At 42.1% G+C, this 16,761-nt stretch overlaps 1 protein-coding gene across 1 annotated transcript in view; it reads left to right on the forward strand.

Annotated features, from left to right (window-relative positions):
* Nucleotides 1-2,490: 2,490 nt before the first annotated feature.
* Nucleotides 2,491-16,761, forward strand: part of SFMBT1 (Scm like with four mbt domains 1) — a 478,713-nt gene continuing 464,442 nt past the window's right edge. The window contains exon 1 of the mRNA XM_078661640.1: nucleotides 2,491-2,636. The gene's annotated coding sequence lies outside the window, so the exon portion shown is untranslated. The remainder of the gene's footprint in view (nucleotides 2,637-16,761) is intronic.

Consider the following 16,761-nt stretch of genomic DNA (forward strand, 5'->3'; position numbering starts at 1 on the left):
CAGGTTAGCAGGTGTGCCGTTCTAAATTAGGACAGTTGGTGACAGGTCTGTAGTTGGACAGAACAATGGTTTCTTCTTTTATAACAAAGGAGATCTGTGATTCCGTTGATTATTTTTTCAGTGATTTTGTGATAAAACAAATTGTTGACTTTGTGGTATGATTGAGTTTTGTTAACTATTTCATACAGGCCTCTAGAAATTGAGAGTTCGCAAATGTGGTTGAAGGCTCTTTTTCAAATGATTTTGAAATGAGTTTGAGGTAGCTGGGTGTTTATAGGAATTAAGACGTGGTCTGAACAGTCAACTTGGACAGGTTTAGATTTTAATTGGATCGGCCATGACCAGATCAAGAATTTCTCCTTTCAAGTGTGTGGGATGCTGTGACACTGTTAGTAGTTGATTATCATTCACTGCTATGATTGTCAATTATTGGTAAATATACCCAAAGTTCAAGGCCAGTGACACGTTAGATATTATGCTTTGTATGACTGTTAAGGTTACTGCTCCGGAGTGCATCTGTTGTTACCCGTGGCTGTTGTGTGCTCATAGCGGGTGTATGTAAGTGAACTGCAGCATGTCCTGGGAATGGAGAGCTAATACTAGATGTGCACTGTCTGTCTGTTGGTTTGCACTAGCTCTCGGAGAAGCCTCGCCACTGGCAAACATTTTATCCATTGGGGTCCTGATGTATGGACTTATAATTTTAAACTCAGGCCTCATTCACAATGCCCCAAAATCTGTCAGATCCACATGAATACAAAAAATGGCTTCAAACCTGCTGCTCCAAGCAGCAGGTTGGAAGCCATTTTTTTTTATTCTTAGTCTAATCATTATAGCAATAATTACTTATAGCTTCATAACTACTTCACCTTCAGTGTAGAGCCTGTTACAAATAAACGTGCTTAGCATAGAAATGGTGTGTTTTGTTTCTAATTTTACTATTGTTGTTATGGAGTTATACTACCCTGGCTGTCCAAAGTAACGCCATGAAAGATGTTAATGGTGCGTGATATATAATGTCATCAATGACGTCATTTGTGATGTCACCTATGTCATGTGGGATCCATTGAGCAGTGCCATAGGGCAAATAATAACTGTGCATGTGTTTAGGCTTATATAATTTATAGCGTAAAATATGTTACATCATTGGTAGTATTAACAGTTGTTGTTACAGTTTAAAGATCGTCCAGAGAAAGAGTTGTAGTTACGTCCAGAGAAAAGTAACACGGTGGGGTCCAAGGTCAAAAAAACATGAAAGGAAAAATGTAACGTGGGACGAATTCATTATCAGCGTTCATCAGATTCTCAAAAAAACTCAGCACGTAGGCTCATCTGTACAAGTGCAAAGCCCCTCTAGTAAAGCGCATGCCTGGGTACTAAAGTAATACAATTTGCACAGAAAAAAGTGTGACATCAAGAAAGGTTTTCTGTGGTACCGGTTAAAGTGGTGGCCACGGGTAGGAGGAGTCCTTGAAACGAGTATGTCTTGCATCCCTTTCCCTCATACGTCAGCCGTGGAATATATTGCCTTTTGACGTTTTATATCATAGATTTTTTATATCTTTAAATGGTAATGGTCGAACGTATGGCATGCAAAGGAATTAGATGTTATTACCAAACAGCCGAGACGGCTTTCTAAAGAACTAATCGCATACTTATGTATTCCCAGCGCCACCATAGCCCCCGGTACATCGGGGTTCCGTTGAACACGGCTGCCGCAATGTTTACCCAGGGTGGCCAGTTGCTCTGGAACTTTCAACGCCATGGCGAGTCACACTTCCTCGCTCTCCGTTGAAATGCGTGCGTGGCTCTAACAATTTGTTGCGGAGCAGAACGCATCCAACATTTTGTGAGATTGTTTCTTATTTTGACGGGTTCCGAGGCAGCCACAATACGGTTTGGGGTGCGTCAAAGGAGGAAGTGTGTGATGCGGAGAGGGGCTGGCGGCGGCGGCAGAGCGGAGAGGGCTGGCGCGTCTACTTGCAAACAGTGCTGTGTGGAGAGACGTGTACAACACGCGTCGCCTCCCCGCAATGTACAACCGGCACGGCACAAGGCCGTTCGTCTCTGACGTTGCACCATCCTCGCCCCCCTACTTGCAACCGTTCCTTTTGTCTGTTATTTTTTTTGTGCCCAAGAAATAAAACATCCCCTTGGCTGCAAATCGTGTTCCCTGCTCTAGCGCGTGGCGCACACTTTAATGATTTCGAGGAGGCGGGGACAGGGAATAGACTAAAAAACAAATTTAATTAAAGGTTAAGTGCGTGGAAAGGTGTATTTTGGGTGGGATATTATTGCCATGGTCTGCGTCCTCTCGGGGGACACCGAGAGCGGCGAAGGGTTGTTTTCAAAGGGTTTTTCAAAAATGTCAAATCCGTTCTGAGGTGCCCCCACGTTCCTCCCTGGTGGTGTTTGGGTGTCTAGAAACTAAAAGCGCTTCCAGCTTTTGTAATGTGTGCGAGGAGAGAGGAGGAGGGAGAGTCCAAAAAAGAGCCGGGCGCATGCGCAGTGCGCGCCTGTGCCATATTGGAATGAGGCAGTGAGCGGAGTGCTGAGAGCCTGCAAAGGGGGAGGCGGAGGAGAGGCAGAAAAATAGAGCTCAGCCCTGCGAATCCGGCTGGAAAAACTGCCGGCAGGTAAGGCGAGCCCGGGAGAAGGGGCTTCCCGGGGAGCAGGCCCCCGGGGGGAGCTGTTGGAAGGGGTTTGCGGTCACTCCGGGAGGGGCTGAGGCATTTTTTCCGCTCCCCAACTTTGGCGGAGGCGGACGGATGGCCAGAGATGTGGCTGCGCTGTGCTGTGCGTGTGCCTGCTGCACTTCATGCTCGCGGCTGCGCCGGGAGTGCGGGCTGCCCCAACTGTCCTTCCCGGCACACGGGTCTCAGCTCAGCACGCGCCCCGGGCTCGGGCGCCTTTCTTTTTTTCTCCCTTCACACCGCCTGCCGTGAAAAGCAGAGAAGAGGGGAAAACTGTCCTCTATTTTCATGGATCTTTTCCTTCCTCATTTTCATAGGGGCGAAAAAAAAGAGCCCGACCTCTTGTTTTATGCAGAGTGACGTCTTAAGAACTTCCAGCAAAGTGCTTGGGTCTGTAGCAAAGGACAACTAGTCCAAGCCCCGCCGGGCGGCTTTTTTTGGAGGAAATTAAAAAGAAAAAAAATAGCAGGGAGAGCGTTTCTGACCTTTTGCTCATTTGCACATTTTAAAAAAAAAAAATTCCTTTCGCTTTTGTTTCCCCTCCATTAGTCTTTGCTGTTACATTCTCACCCGCTGACAAGTTGCCGGTGATGTATGTAAAGTGATGTTGCGTTGACGTTACTGCCTTACGTCAGAAAGGAAAACGTAAAAGTGCTTATAGAATGTTGTGCCAGCAAGCCAAGATACTGCCCTACGCACGCGACCCCCATTTCATGCACTACCTCACTTTATACTTTATACTGTGCATTTTTTTAAACTAATATTGATTTAAAAACGCTGACCTATTTAAGCCATGTGTGTTTCAGATGAGTAATTCCCGCCCCCATCCTCTTAAAGGGAGATCACCTCTCACAACTTTACATGCAAAGTGTGCATGTTGACAACTTGGGGATGACGTAAGGTTCTGTTTTATGACCTAGATGCCAGAGGTGATAAACATCCAACCTGTGCCTTCGGAGTTTCTGTTTCTCCTGTAAAGGGGACGGCCCCTATGCAAATGCGGATCAGTGCACTCTGCCCCAGAGGGACCCGCGGCTCTCAGCCAAGACCGCATGACGGGAGGCACTTCCTTCCAGTTCCATCACTGTGCATTATGTTGCAAAAACGTCCAAACCCCTCCACTGATGCTCACACTCTTCATCTGCCCTTATTCCGCCATTGCAGAAAGTTAGAAGTTGACTTTTTTCCACTGTCCTAGCAAGAATTGTTGCACTTTGAATTAATTTAAAATAAACTTACTCAAATCCAGGATTTAACTTGTATGCTAAGAAGGCATTATTATTATTTAGTTATAAAGTTATCGTCATGCATTTGTCAAGTGCCAATTTACCGCTGAAATTATTGTTTTGAAATCTCTTCAATATTTTTGCAAGAACACATCAAATTGAAAGTTTGACACCTGTGGGTCTCGGTTTCCCCAAATTGTGGTACACAGGGGAGGAAACTAGTGGGATTGTGTTATTATCCCTTTAGGCCTTTCTTGATGGGTAATTGGTGCAGTGTAATACGAGCTGTTTTATGGCCTGTGTATCTAGAGGACTGTTTCGCCTGGGGAAAGTTGCAGACAGCATTTTGTAATGCAGTGTTTTGACCTTGTTGTTATTACTTTGCTACTGTATCTTAAATGCTTATTGATGTCTGTTAAAAGTGAAAACAAAATATCTGAGTTGGTTGATGTATGGAAATGTGTATTGGTTCAGTTAACTTTTGTACATGCTTATAGACTTCGAGTTCCACTTCATGCTGCTTTTTGTGACTGTCTCTCTATATGTAATTGTAAGTGCATTTATGTAGCGCTTACTACCCAAGACGAGGCGTTGAAGCGCTTATAGTTTTTGTGTAGCAAAACATGTTGATTCCTTCATATCTTGGTGTTTTACGTTCTCGGGCACACTTCTATCCTTGATTTGTGAGTGTTTCGAACAGGGGCAGGGGTCTCTGTAAGAGGGGGTGTCAAACAAAGTGGTGTACATTACTGCATCATCCACCTTGAATTTATTCCTGTATACCCAGGCCCACTGAAATTATTCTGCATTATCCGGCACATTTTTTGATAGTATTACTTTATAATGTTGTCATCTGTGCTGGGCAAGAATCCGCCATAATATCGGAGGAGAGTCGCCCCACTGCCAGCAGACGAAAAATAAAACAATTTTATTACCATTTTATGTATCACTGCCTGAGCAGCCTGACTGCGCCATGGAGTCTTCAGCAGGGCAGGGCCAGGCCATGGAAGGGAGGAGGAGTGGTGGGCACTTATAAGTGCGCATGTCAGTTTGGCCTAACTAAATGCTCACTTATAATTCTCCAACCCAGATGTGTTGCTCAGCAGGGTTGGAGAAAAATCACAGGCTCCCTTTGCCTGAATGAGCATCAGACCAGGCCAATCCAGGCTGTTCTCTCTTGCAAGGTATAGTATGAGAACCGCATCTGGATTGGGTGGGGAGCCTGTGCTGTGACCCATGGCTGCAGGGGAGTGAGCTGGCGAGGAGCACCGCCTGGCTGGCAGCGTCAGCGGCAAGTAAATCTTACAAAAATATATATATTCACCAAACCCCGTAACACCCACCCAGAAGCCCTTACACTTTAGATTGGGGGCGGCTGCCACTGATGTGTGCACATGTTAGCACTATATGGTTAAAGGTTTCACCTCATTAGTTCCAGATTAACACCCAAATACACCAGTAAGCAACTTAAAAGTGACCTGTCAATATTTGCTAAGGGCTCTTTATTGCACTGCAACACATGTTGCTGCCTTTTTTTGTAACTTTTGATCTCTATGAGCTAGGAACTTTTTTTGTTAAAAGCTGCAGATTATGCAGCAGAAGATGCATTATGTGGCAAATACGACTAATCCATAAATTTTCTGAAACTTCGGCTTGTCATTCCGAGACACAGACTTTGCCCGGTAGGCTGTGGTGGCCTTGATTTGATGGACAAAGTCATTGGCTTCTGTACAACATTCACGTTGTTTTCTTAGACTGATAGGGCTTCTCTCAACACTACTTTTCAGTCAGATTCCGTATCTTCATGCTGCATCTGGCCTGATGTGCCATGATTGGAGCATGTCTCAAGTCCTCAGACACATCAACCAACCTCTCTACACGCAGATCACTCTAGCATGCTGCATTTATGTCCTTAAAAAGCATCCCCCTGCATAGTTTTCTGAAGGCAAAGTAGCAGGGCTACCAGGCTGTCAAGTGTCATCAGTGAGCCACTTGTAAATTCCACAGTGACAAACTGTTCATTTTGGGATGAACTGCATAATTTCTCCTTTCGACATAGTGTTTGTACTACTTATTCACCATTGTCTTTCCTTTTGCAAATGATCATTTACTGACACCAATACTTTTAGATAATATCTTTCTCGTTGAGTACATACCCTATCTCTCTTTAGACATTGTGCAGTGTATAATTGACTATATAAAGTTCACTCACTCATAGAATCATCTCTGTTGAATGGTTGGTTAGACTAAGTCAAGTGCAGGAGTGAGGAATAGAGTTCTAAAGAGCATGGGGAATTGAATTTGAATGTATGTATATTACCCCAAACATCTATGTTTCAAAACTGTGTAATGTAAAACGCTCTGATACCATCTTGGGTCATGTTAGCACTATATAAAACTTTATAAATAAAAAATAAAATGGGGCTCGACTCACCAAAAAGTGTTACATTTACATCTGTACACATACACCTATCCGCTGGTGTAGATGTGCAGCTAGTGTGGATTCAGAAACATTAGCAATAGTGCTCCCCAAAGTGTCACGAGTTGCAGCTTCCCTGTGTACTACTGGGAATGTTCTGCGACTGCCCCTATGCAGTGTTGTACTAATTGTACCACATTTGGGAAAGGCAGCCCACTGTGGAAAAGCATTTACAAAAAAATTGTTTCCACCGCTGGGAAAGCATTTTTCCCTACGCCGAAGCCCCTTTCCCCTCAAACTCACAAAGTTTTGGGGTGTTCTTCTCGTCTCTCACAGGAAGCACATTTACACCAGCCCTTTACTGGAATAAGGTTTGGATAATTTCCTCAGTATGGAAAGGTCAGGAGGGAGTTTGTGAATGCCAACAAGTTCATAAGTTTGTGGCCTTTCACAGATTCTGAAGGCAGACCACATTTTGAGCATCACATTTCCAACCCTTGCGTGGAGTTTACTACCAGATTAGTGATACATGTCCACAAGAGTTTGGTGATATTCTGGGCATCAACAATGGTGGGTGTTAAAGGATTCAGTCCAAGAGGCAGCCATTGTGTTATTAAGTGTCACCATCTCAACATTGAAACACACTGAAGTAATAGGTGTCTCTCCTCCATCATTGCTCTGTCTCTCTCTGGTTTAGCAAACTGCCCCTTCCTTCTTACTCATATTCCCATTTCTATTTTACCCACATTGCTAAGCAACCAGATTCTGCAGCTGCAGTGAGGGAGCGTTTCCGCAATCCCAGAGCTGAGCACAGTCCTGGTGGGAGGTGCGCCCCCGAGGAGTACCATACCGTCCAACCAGAGTTGACTTTTCATCTTGAAAGTTAATTTTAAAACATACAGATCTATTTGTGTACGAGATCAAGCTGTTTTCATGTATTTGACGTCATTGTTCGCTTCAGGTGAAACTGACACAGCAGGCATGTTTTCTTTGCTGAATGTGCAGTTGCCTGCAGTCTGTGCATCACACGTACCAGTCATGGGCGGCGAGATATATTACACACACAAGATACTCAAAGTTCTCAAATTAACTCAAAACTCGAGAAAAATGCATGCCTTCAAAAGAGTAATTGAAATGCCAGTGCGCCAAGAAGAGCAGAGAGAGTTTAAGCGTTTGCTTGCAAGGTCAGGTGTCCTTGATGTTTCTGCACCGCGGCCGCCCCGTGAACTGCATCCTACGTTAAAATCAGCCACGGGCCCGTTCAGCAGATATAAATGTTAACTGGGATTTAAAGGACATTAAAGACGTCGTGACTGTGCACGGAGGCAGGGAGGTAGCAGAGTTTTGATGGTACTTCGCGTGCAGGAATTCCTTGCACGCTGCGTACGTTGGCAGACGCTTCCGGTGGCGGCTGATGGAACTGCACTGACATTTTTACATTTAAACAACGTGGCTGGCATTGCAATTTTGACACGATTAGTAGGAAATACTGAGTGTTGCCCTCTTAGGCTTCTCAAGCTAGCATCTCTCTTATAAAGCAAACACACCTCCTTTTTTTGTGGGAAACGGAAGTAAATGGCATTGAAAACCACATGCCGAAGTCGGAAACTTAAAACTAAAACTACAGGTGGAGATTTATATATTTGCCTGAAAGTAACTTTTTTTTTTAATTCACAAACATTCTCATACTTGCTTCTGGGAACGTCCTGGCTTTCCCGAAAGTCTCCTATTTCCCTACCGTGGAGGAGTTTTCCATGGCAAACAACTTTACAAGTGCACTTTTTAAAAAAAAAATCTCTGTTGGGAAACTTTTTGTTGTTGTTGCTGGAGAAAGCCCTTCCTTTGCACATTGAGCAAGTTTTGGAAAGAGCCGGTTCCCACTTGCACTCTGATAGTGGAGTTTCTCCAGCTCTTCTTGTATGGGGTAACTCTCCAACCTTTCCTAGGGTGGGTGGAAAGGGGTCGGACGGAGTGTGCCCACTAACACAAATTCTTGTCAGTGGTCCTAAACTTCCAAGGCAAACTTCTCCCTGGAACACCCACTTTGCACCCCTTGAGTGGGAGTTACTATTAATATTTCACCACACTGTGAAGACATTTGCATTAGTAAATGCACTTACGCTCACCAGGAAAGCTATTGTGGGTTCCCGGGAGGTGTCACAAGGTAAATTCGGTTATATGTTCTTAAATAGTTTTTTGTGAGTCAAAAAATACATTGATCAGATGTGTTCTGAAAAGTATTGTGTTTTTGACCTGACTAGAGTGAAATGGGCATGTATCGTAGTTTTTTTCAGAGTGCATCTTTCTTCAGTCACTTCAGCAACCAATCATAATCCAGATGAGAACATTTTTGGAACATTCTCCGTGCACTTTGCAGTGGAATGTGATTAATTTGCATCAGAGTTTACTATTATTGTAATTCAAAGTTTACCCAGGTTACATATATCTTGTTTGACAGTTCTGTCAGCTTTCCAGGCACAAGAAGTAACTGCCTCTGTGTTGGATATTGTTGTTATATAATGTTGCAGTTGAGTACACTAGTTATGATAAGCTTTTTTTAATATAGCACTTTCAACATTCAGATATGCCATTTTGAAGCCCTGTGAATAGCAGGTGTTATTGCTAGAGGTAGGCCATTTATGTTTGCTGAGGTTGATCACAATTCAGAAACAATACTTTTAAAATACTGGACCGAAGAAAACCGCTCAAAAATAGAATCCGGAAATGTTTTGTGCTTTGTTTTCTAGACCACTCGCACAGATAGTGAAGTGCACATCTTCCTGGACTATAAAAGAGCTCAGGAAGATGTGACTAATCCACTATTCTGATTGGCTGCCCAGTACTCTATCGGAATAGTTTAAAAAAAGAGTGTAATTCTAAGGGAGCAGAAGGTAGTCAAATCATAATGACTGAAACAAGCTTGTTGTTAATTCAATCAATTTGGCTTCCTTTCAACTAATCAGAGTGGGCCTTGGTGCTCAGGCCTTTCTGATATATTTCTGAACAGCTAGTTGTAACAGCAGTGGTAATCCAACCTTCATGGGCTGTGTTTTTTGACATGGAGTTTTGGGAGACACAAGGAAAGGAAGATTAGTGGTTGAAAATTGCAACACTGAAATCAAGTGCAGATGGCACTTGAATGCCTTACAACCACTGGAATGTTCAGATATGTGTATTTTGCCAGCTTTGCATTTTGGCCAGTTGTTCACACCCAGTTATTACTCTGCTCAGTGCTGCTATTAGACAGACCATGGTGTTCAGTGTATCATCCTTGTTTGGAGAAATGTGAGAGTCTGGGGTTATAGGCCCTGCATCCCTTCTGGTGGAGGGGCATCTTAAACCCTTCAGTGAACTCTCCTTTCTATATATTTTTTATATCTGACAAGTTGCCTTTTAATTCACTTTTTATTTGGTATTTTTCAGATTCTGGGGAATCTCTTAATTTTGCATTAAGCCTCAGTCTTATCATGAATCAAAGCTGTGACCTTCACGGTGCATGCTTAACTCAAAAGGTAGCCTTTTACTAGTCGGCTAGGATGAAATTTGAATTATGCTGGCATTTTGTGTCTTGTTTTCTATGCAAAATTATGTTAAATTATGCCATTATACCACTTAGTCTAATTGGGGGTCACTCAGGTGAAAATGCTGATCGCAGGAGCACCGAAACAATGTCAACACACAGAACTCAAGCTGCTCTTGTTCGCTGCACGTGTGCTTTTGGTGCTATTTTTTAGTGTGAAGTGTGTCCTAATGCCAGATTTGTAATGATTGCGTAATGTTTCTGAAATTCGCTCTTCCATATTTACTAGCTGAGTTCCATCCATGTACCTCATGTCCAATTGGTGATTGAGGTATGTGGTGCAGGCGAGCACTTGTGAGGTTTGGTGGAAACATTGTAGTGCTGTAACGGCACAATAAATACTGAAATAATGGCATACCACACATGTAAACAAAACCTAGTGTCTTTCACCAGTGTTCATGTTAAGCAAACCAAATGGAAACAGCAATAAAATATAAATATTTAATTGTAAGTGTCTAATGAATCTAGCATAGAAGTGACAGAGCTGTAAATGGATGCTCAAAATATGGTATATCAAATTTCTAAGAAGTTTGTTAAAGAGATGGACTTGTACAAGCTCCGGGTTATATAATGTTAACTTTAACGTTCCCAGAAGAGTAGGTACAGGTTCATTTATGTGCATCTGCACCAACAAGGGATCTAGTTCACAAAGAATAAATTCACACATTTGGCTCCCTGTAGATGTTAATTCTACTCAGAAATGGGTTTCCTTTGCGTCACAGCAAAGAAGTTGGAGACGCTGCCCCAAGAAAAAGAAATGCCATACAAATTACAAGCTGATGGCCAAAAACAGTGTATTTTCAGAAATCTGCTTTCTTCAAAGCATGGAGTAGGCAAATTATTGCGTAAAGTGTGAACATTGATGCTTTGTTTTATGTTTCTTCCAAAAGAGAGAAGGAGCTAGGCACACTAGAAAAACTTTAATGCTTGGAAATGTGCCTATGTTCCTCTTTTTTGTTTGTTATGAGTTGACAATAAATTTCAAGTGGTCAAAAGCATAGATATGACCAAAGAGTATTTAAGGCATTATCCAAGTATATAAAATAATTTATTTCAGAAGAGGGTACATTTTAGGGCATCTCATGTGACCAGTTGAAGCTATGATGCTCCGGTGTAAGCAATGGAGGCCCACCCAAGAGCGAGACAGGGATTTGCTGTCTTCATTAAGTGATCTGATATTGTATTCAAGGGCCTGAAATAGAGTTTGGCAAATGGATTGCTCCATCACAAGCATGATGGATATCCTGTCTCCCTTATTACAAATGCATTATTTCCTGTGACTCTTGGATTAGGGAGCCTGGATGCCCGTCGTATTTGTGATGGAGAAACCTGTCTGACAAATTTAAATCATGTCCTAAGTCTTCAGCAGGAGGCTGTCCTGCGACTCATCATATTTAATGGCCAGCTTCCAAATGCATCTTGCCGAGAAGATTGGCATGGCAGCTTCCATTTTTGAGTATAAAAGACTCAGCACTTCCCCAACATCTGAGTTGCACTTGCAGTGATGTTGAGTAGATTATTATTTTTAAGTCTGCGTGCTTACTGTGAATGTGAGAGTCAGTCTCATGATGGACGTAAGACTCCTTTGGTAATTTGGGAAGTGTCAGATAAATGTGCGTTCTTACGCAAAAGCACAATTGGACTTTGTAGGCCAGAGAACACCCTTTGTTCACTTATCTCTAAATTTGTGTATGAGGGAAACCTTTCAGTTTACTTGGAATGTTGAGTTGATTAAATTGGACTGTTGAGTTGATGTCTGAAAGTTTCACATATAATGTGCTAATGCATCCTTGTTTTTTTAGCACTGGAAATAGCAGAAGTTTCCATAACTTAGTTTTAATGTAGAGTGACACAACCATAGCTACTTAGACCACAGATTGTGACACGCAAGTTACTTATGCAAATTTGTGTTAGTAATTTGCGTAGCTCGCTTCCTGCACCTAGGATTGTCTCGCTGAACTAATAAGAATAAAGTTCACTTCACTTCCAGGTTTGATTTTGAGGATTCAATGGCAGACAAGTATCTGATTTCGCTTGGGTCACACGCAGATGTCAGCAGCGAGCAATGCATTAATTGGGCCATCTAACTTAGTAAGCCTGTGACATCTCCTCTGCCTAATCACTGTTCCTTCATTTCATTAATTAAAAAAGTTTAATTGGAATAGTTTCATGATTGTATATTAGAATGGTTCTACGTTTGCAGCAGAGCTTTCTTTAGGACCTGGGGTAAAAAGATATGTGCTACAGCAGCCCTACTCTGCTCATTGTTTGAAATGTGTTCTGCATTAAGTTTTGTAGCATGCTTATAGGTTATCAAAGCAATTTTTTCTTCTACTTGTGCCTGCATGCGCGGTTTCCTGCTTGCCTCTGTTGGCTTCCTAGGCATCCAGACTTGCTCAGTTTTTAATTGTGCATGGGATTCATTGCCATACATGGAGAGTATTGTAGATGTAGAGTTTGCAAGCTGGTAATGCAGAATCGCAGCACGTTAATAGCCTTGACAGAGGATAAGTACTTCCTAAAGGATACTATGTACTGGATTTGGATTTTTCAGGTTCTGGTGTCTTCCCTGGAGAGTGTTGTTCCTGAATCCAGCATTTAACTCAGTGTGGCAACCTACAAGTCTTCCTTTCCTTTCCCTTGGTGGCTCTGAAAGAAATAACTTTGTCATAGCTATAATTATTCTGTAGGGAGTAAAAAATTACCTGACACGTTAAAATCGCTGATTCTAGTCCTACACTGTCTTACAAGCGTCTAAGTAACTTCAACTCAAGTTTCCCGATGATTTTTTAGGTGTTATAAAGATAGCAAAAACAATAGAATTAGAAACATGCGTAATTGGAAGAAAGTCTTTCAAAATGTCGCAAGTTTGGAAAAAATCTCATGTTAACTTAGAAAAATACCTTTTTGGTGATTACAAATGTATAAAACGAATTGCTTAAATATATTAGAAACACCCCCCCCCCAAATGTTATTTATGAATGAAGCAGTTCCTGATGGGGATCAGAATTTGTTCTTTATTGATCATGTAGGGAGTGACTTCACACTGGATTATAAAAGAAAGCTGTCAGCACTAAGTGAACCTCTTTATACCAGTGACTCAAGCCCGCAGAAGAAACAGTCCCTGGACTTTGAACATGCTTTGTAAGACCCACATATCAATTTATCTTGGTCGACCACCCATTTAATGAGTCAACACCCTCCCAAAATGTTCGACAGCTCGAAGAAAGTGCTTTGAACCCCAGTTACAAGCAAAAACAGCTTTTTACAAACTATAGCTGACATCCTAAATACACTACTACAATATGGTGCACTTACCATCTAAAACCATCTTTAGCACCATGTTATCCACTCTAGCATATGCTACTATAAGCTCCATTGTGCATGATACACTTTCTCACAGAAAAGGACAGAAATATTGCATTAGCAACATTGTTTTTAATGCTCTCGAGACTTAACAGCGTAATTTCCCAGGTTCAGCCCTTTCTGTAGATCTGATGATCACATGCACCGCTAAGACAACATATTTGAATATTGTAAATGGCACGCAATGAGGAGGAATTTCTAAATCAACAACTAGGCCCGTTAAGATATACTGACATTACATATAGAAATATTGTCTGAGATAAATATCCTTCACAAAAATATTGTCCCACCAGGTATAGATTTTCTCTTATTAACTCTAGTGGGGTGAATTTTTCATAGACCATATTTAGGACCAGTAATTGTGTCAGACAATATTCCGAAAATGATATTCTAGTACCGCACCTCTTAAAGAATTCCTTATGTTAACAGATATTAACTTGGACACCTCCTTTCAGTTATAACATTGTATATTAAGCCAGAGGCACAATTTCATTAAATTTAAAGACAGATAGAGGCATCTGGATGTGTAGCACCCAAAGCAGGGTGATCCAGAGCTAGAATATCAAATACACCATATAATGTTTTGAGACAAGCAGGAGAGAGGTCAACAAGGTCATTCTACAAAACATACTAAGAAAGTAAAAAAACGTGTTTCCATGGTTGTTGCCTGTTGTATGACATTAGTCCCAATCAAAAATATGAGACTTGTACTCAGTAAAACAGAATTGAGAACTAAAGGGACATTTTCCAATGCAATTCATATCAGCTTTAAAACCCTCCTAATCTTGTACACATATTATTCAGTAATAATTTACAAACACTGTCACTGGCTCATAATCGTCTCAAAACAACCCATCATTTCTTAAAACCTTTGCTCAGTAATACATTACAAATAACCATTATTGTCAGCAAAAGGTGCAGCGGTATGTGGTATTTAGATGGGAAAAACCTGCTTGTACATTGGGGGCAAACATGTATTGTGGTCTCTACCATTGTGACTTTCCAAGCCAGTGACTCACTCACCTGTAAATCATACTCAGTCAATAAGTCTGGCATTGGCAAACTGGTGCAATGGTTAATTGTTCTAAAAGTAAATATTGAAAATTAGGCCACAGAAAAAGAAAAAAACAGAAGAAAACGTGCCACCACCTCAGTGTGACTGCCAAATGCTTTTAGTAAAAATATCTTTGTTTACAGAATGAACTGTTGTATATAATTTTAATATAACAGTAAAGGTACTTCCTTGAAGGTTTATGTATCTGGAACAGGCATAGAAACCCTTTTTAGTTTTAATGCACATCAGAACATCAGAGGAACATTTGCTTCTTATTAGCTCAAGAAAAGTTGCTATTGCTTGTGAGTTCTAGTAACTTTAAGACTTGGTTTCAACACACAAGGATGCCTAAACATAGAAACCTTAGCAAAGTAATCAGCTGACACACCAGCCACGGCGCCCAAGTTTAGTACGTTTTAGGCAGATGTGCATATGGGTTGAAGAAAAACGTCTTTAGCTATAGAGCAAGAGAGTGTTGTTGACGTGGGATAACTATTGCCTCATGCTGGGTGCTGTGGTAGGTGGAAGCAAATGTGAATGCTAGTTGAGCAGATCAATGGATGAAGAGACCTGGCTCTCTGCCCCTCTATGTATACAATTTTTATTATCACTAATCTTGGTCGCAAGATGCTGGCAGCATTTATAAAGCTGTCCTAAGGCCAGACCTGAGAATGATGCTGACCGCACACAGCTCTAGAAAAGCCTGCCTGGAGATCAATACCTGAGACATAAGAAGTATAAACAACCACCACCATCTCATAATGCAGGATGTTCACAGCACAACCCATTGTTGGAAAAATACATTTCTATTTAAATGTATAGATTAATGCCACAAGAAAATCTAGAAATCCCATTGAAGTGGTGCCTGTGTAAATAAAGACTGTTGTATTTTTCATTTCAGAATTACTAGTTTAACAAGACAATGTTTGGTTAATACAACATTTGAACTAAAAGCCAGTCTCCCCTTCTTTGACAGCTGTAGGACCCCTCCTCGGGCGCTTTGATTAAAATGATTTGTGCCTTCATTAATTTGGTCAGTGGGGTTGTGTTAACAACATCTTTTTGGAGTTTACAGCTCGTGTGGTAACTCGGAAACAGCAGGAGTTGGGGTGTGAGCTGCAGATGGTACAGCTTGGAAACACACAGCAATGAATGGATCTCCATGTTCCTGAGTTGTGCTGTTTGCTGCTCATGTTCTAACCCGCTCTATTTCTAAATGAGCATCGTGCTTTGCAAACTGCACCTGTTTGTGAATACACACCAGTACAGCTCCTTTCTGTACTGGTGTGTAGAGCACGTTGGAGGGATTGCCTCGGTGCACTAGAATATTAGTTCACAGACTTTCTGGCTGCCTAATTGGCGAGCAAATACATTTTTAATTTCCATATTTATAGTTATCTGTTCAAAGCACATGCCATGCACCCTCTTCGACACCTCTCTTGGTAATGTAAACGAAAGAAGGGTTCACCTTGGTTCTGAAAACACAGACATATCTATAAAATCTGTAGATTTTTTACTTTTGTCTACAGAATCTAAATTCCACTTCAAACAGTGGGCCTAAAGTCAATTACATGAAAGACCTTTTTTTAGGTTTGGCTTTATTGAGGGGCATTAACCCTTTCGATGCTGATGACGGAACCGCTCCGTCATCAGCTGCGGTGGCGCTGTGCTGATGACGGAGCGGTTCCGTCATGGCCCGGCCGCCGCGCCTGCGCTGGGCGTTCTATTGAGCAGGCGGGGCCATGACGGAACCGCTCCGTCATGAGCACAGCCCAACCGCGACTGATGACGGAGCGGTTCCGTCACCAGCATGCGGCCGCCCCGCCCCCTTAGCGCTGCGGCGGAATAGACGCCGCAGCGATGCGGTTAATGTCAAAGCTACTGCATAGGTAAGAAGAGATCCTCGGGCTTGCATGTAGGATATTGGGCTTTGTAGTTATTCCTTGGTGAGGAATATATAATGTTTGGAGTTAATCTGTTACATCATTAATTTATCCCTGCCAATAATACATGCCTTCTGCTGACCATGCATAATAGGAGTAAGACATCTGCTGTAATCACTTATTTTTGACATCTTCCTGAATTGAAAAGTTCCGTGGCTATGCCATATAAAGGAACTTTTGGCTAGACTGGGTAGGTTGGATCTTTGGTTAACCCCGGAGATTGCATGTTTAGCAACTTATAGAAAAGATTTGGTGTACCTCTATAGACAGGCAAATTTGATAGCCATCCAGGGGAGGGCCACAGGGGGGTCCATGACTGCAGAGTTTCTGTAAATAAAGGCGGAATACAGGAATGAAGAGTTCCTGGACCTGATTTATCCTATCCGGGCCAGGAAACTCTATATGCAGTTTAGAGTGGGGAGTCTGCCACTAAATGCCCTCACCAGCAATTGGGCAATAGGGAATAAGAAGCAATGCCCT

This window comes from Lissotriton helveticus, chromosome 9 (assembly GCF_964261635.1).
Source record: "Lissotriton helveticus chromosome 9, aLisHel1.1, whole genome shotgun sequence".
Lineage (NCBI taxonomy): Eukaryota > Metazoa > Chordata > Amphibia > Caudata > Salamandridae > Lissotriton > Lissotriton helveticus.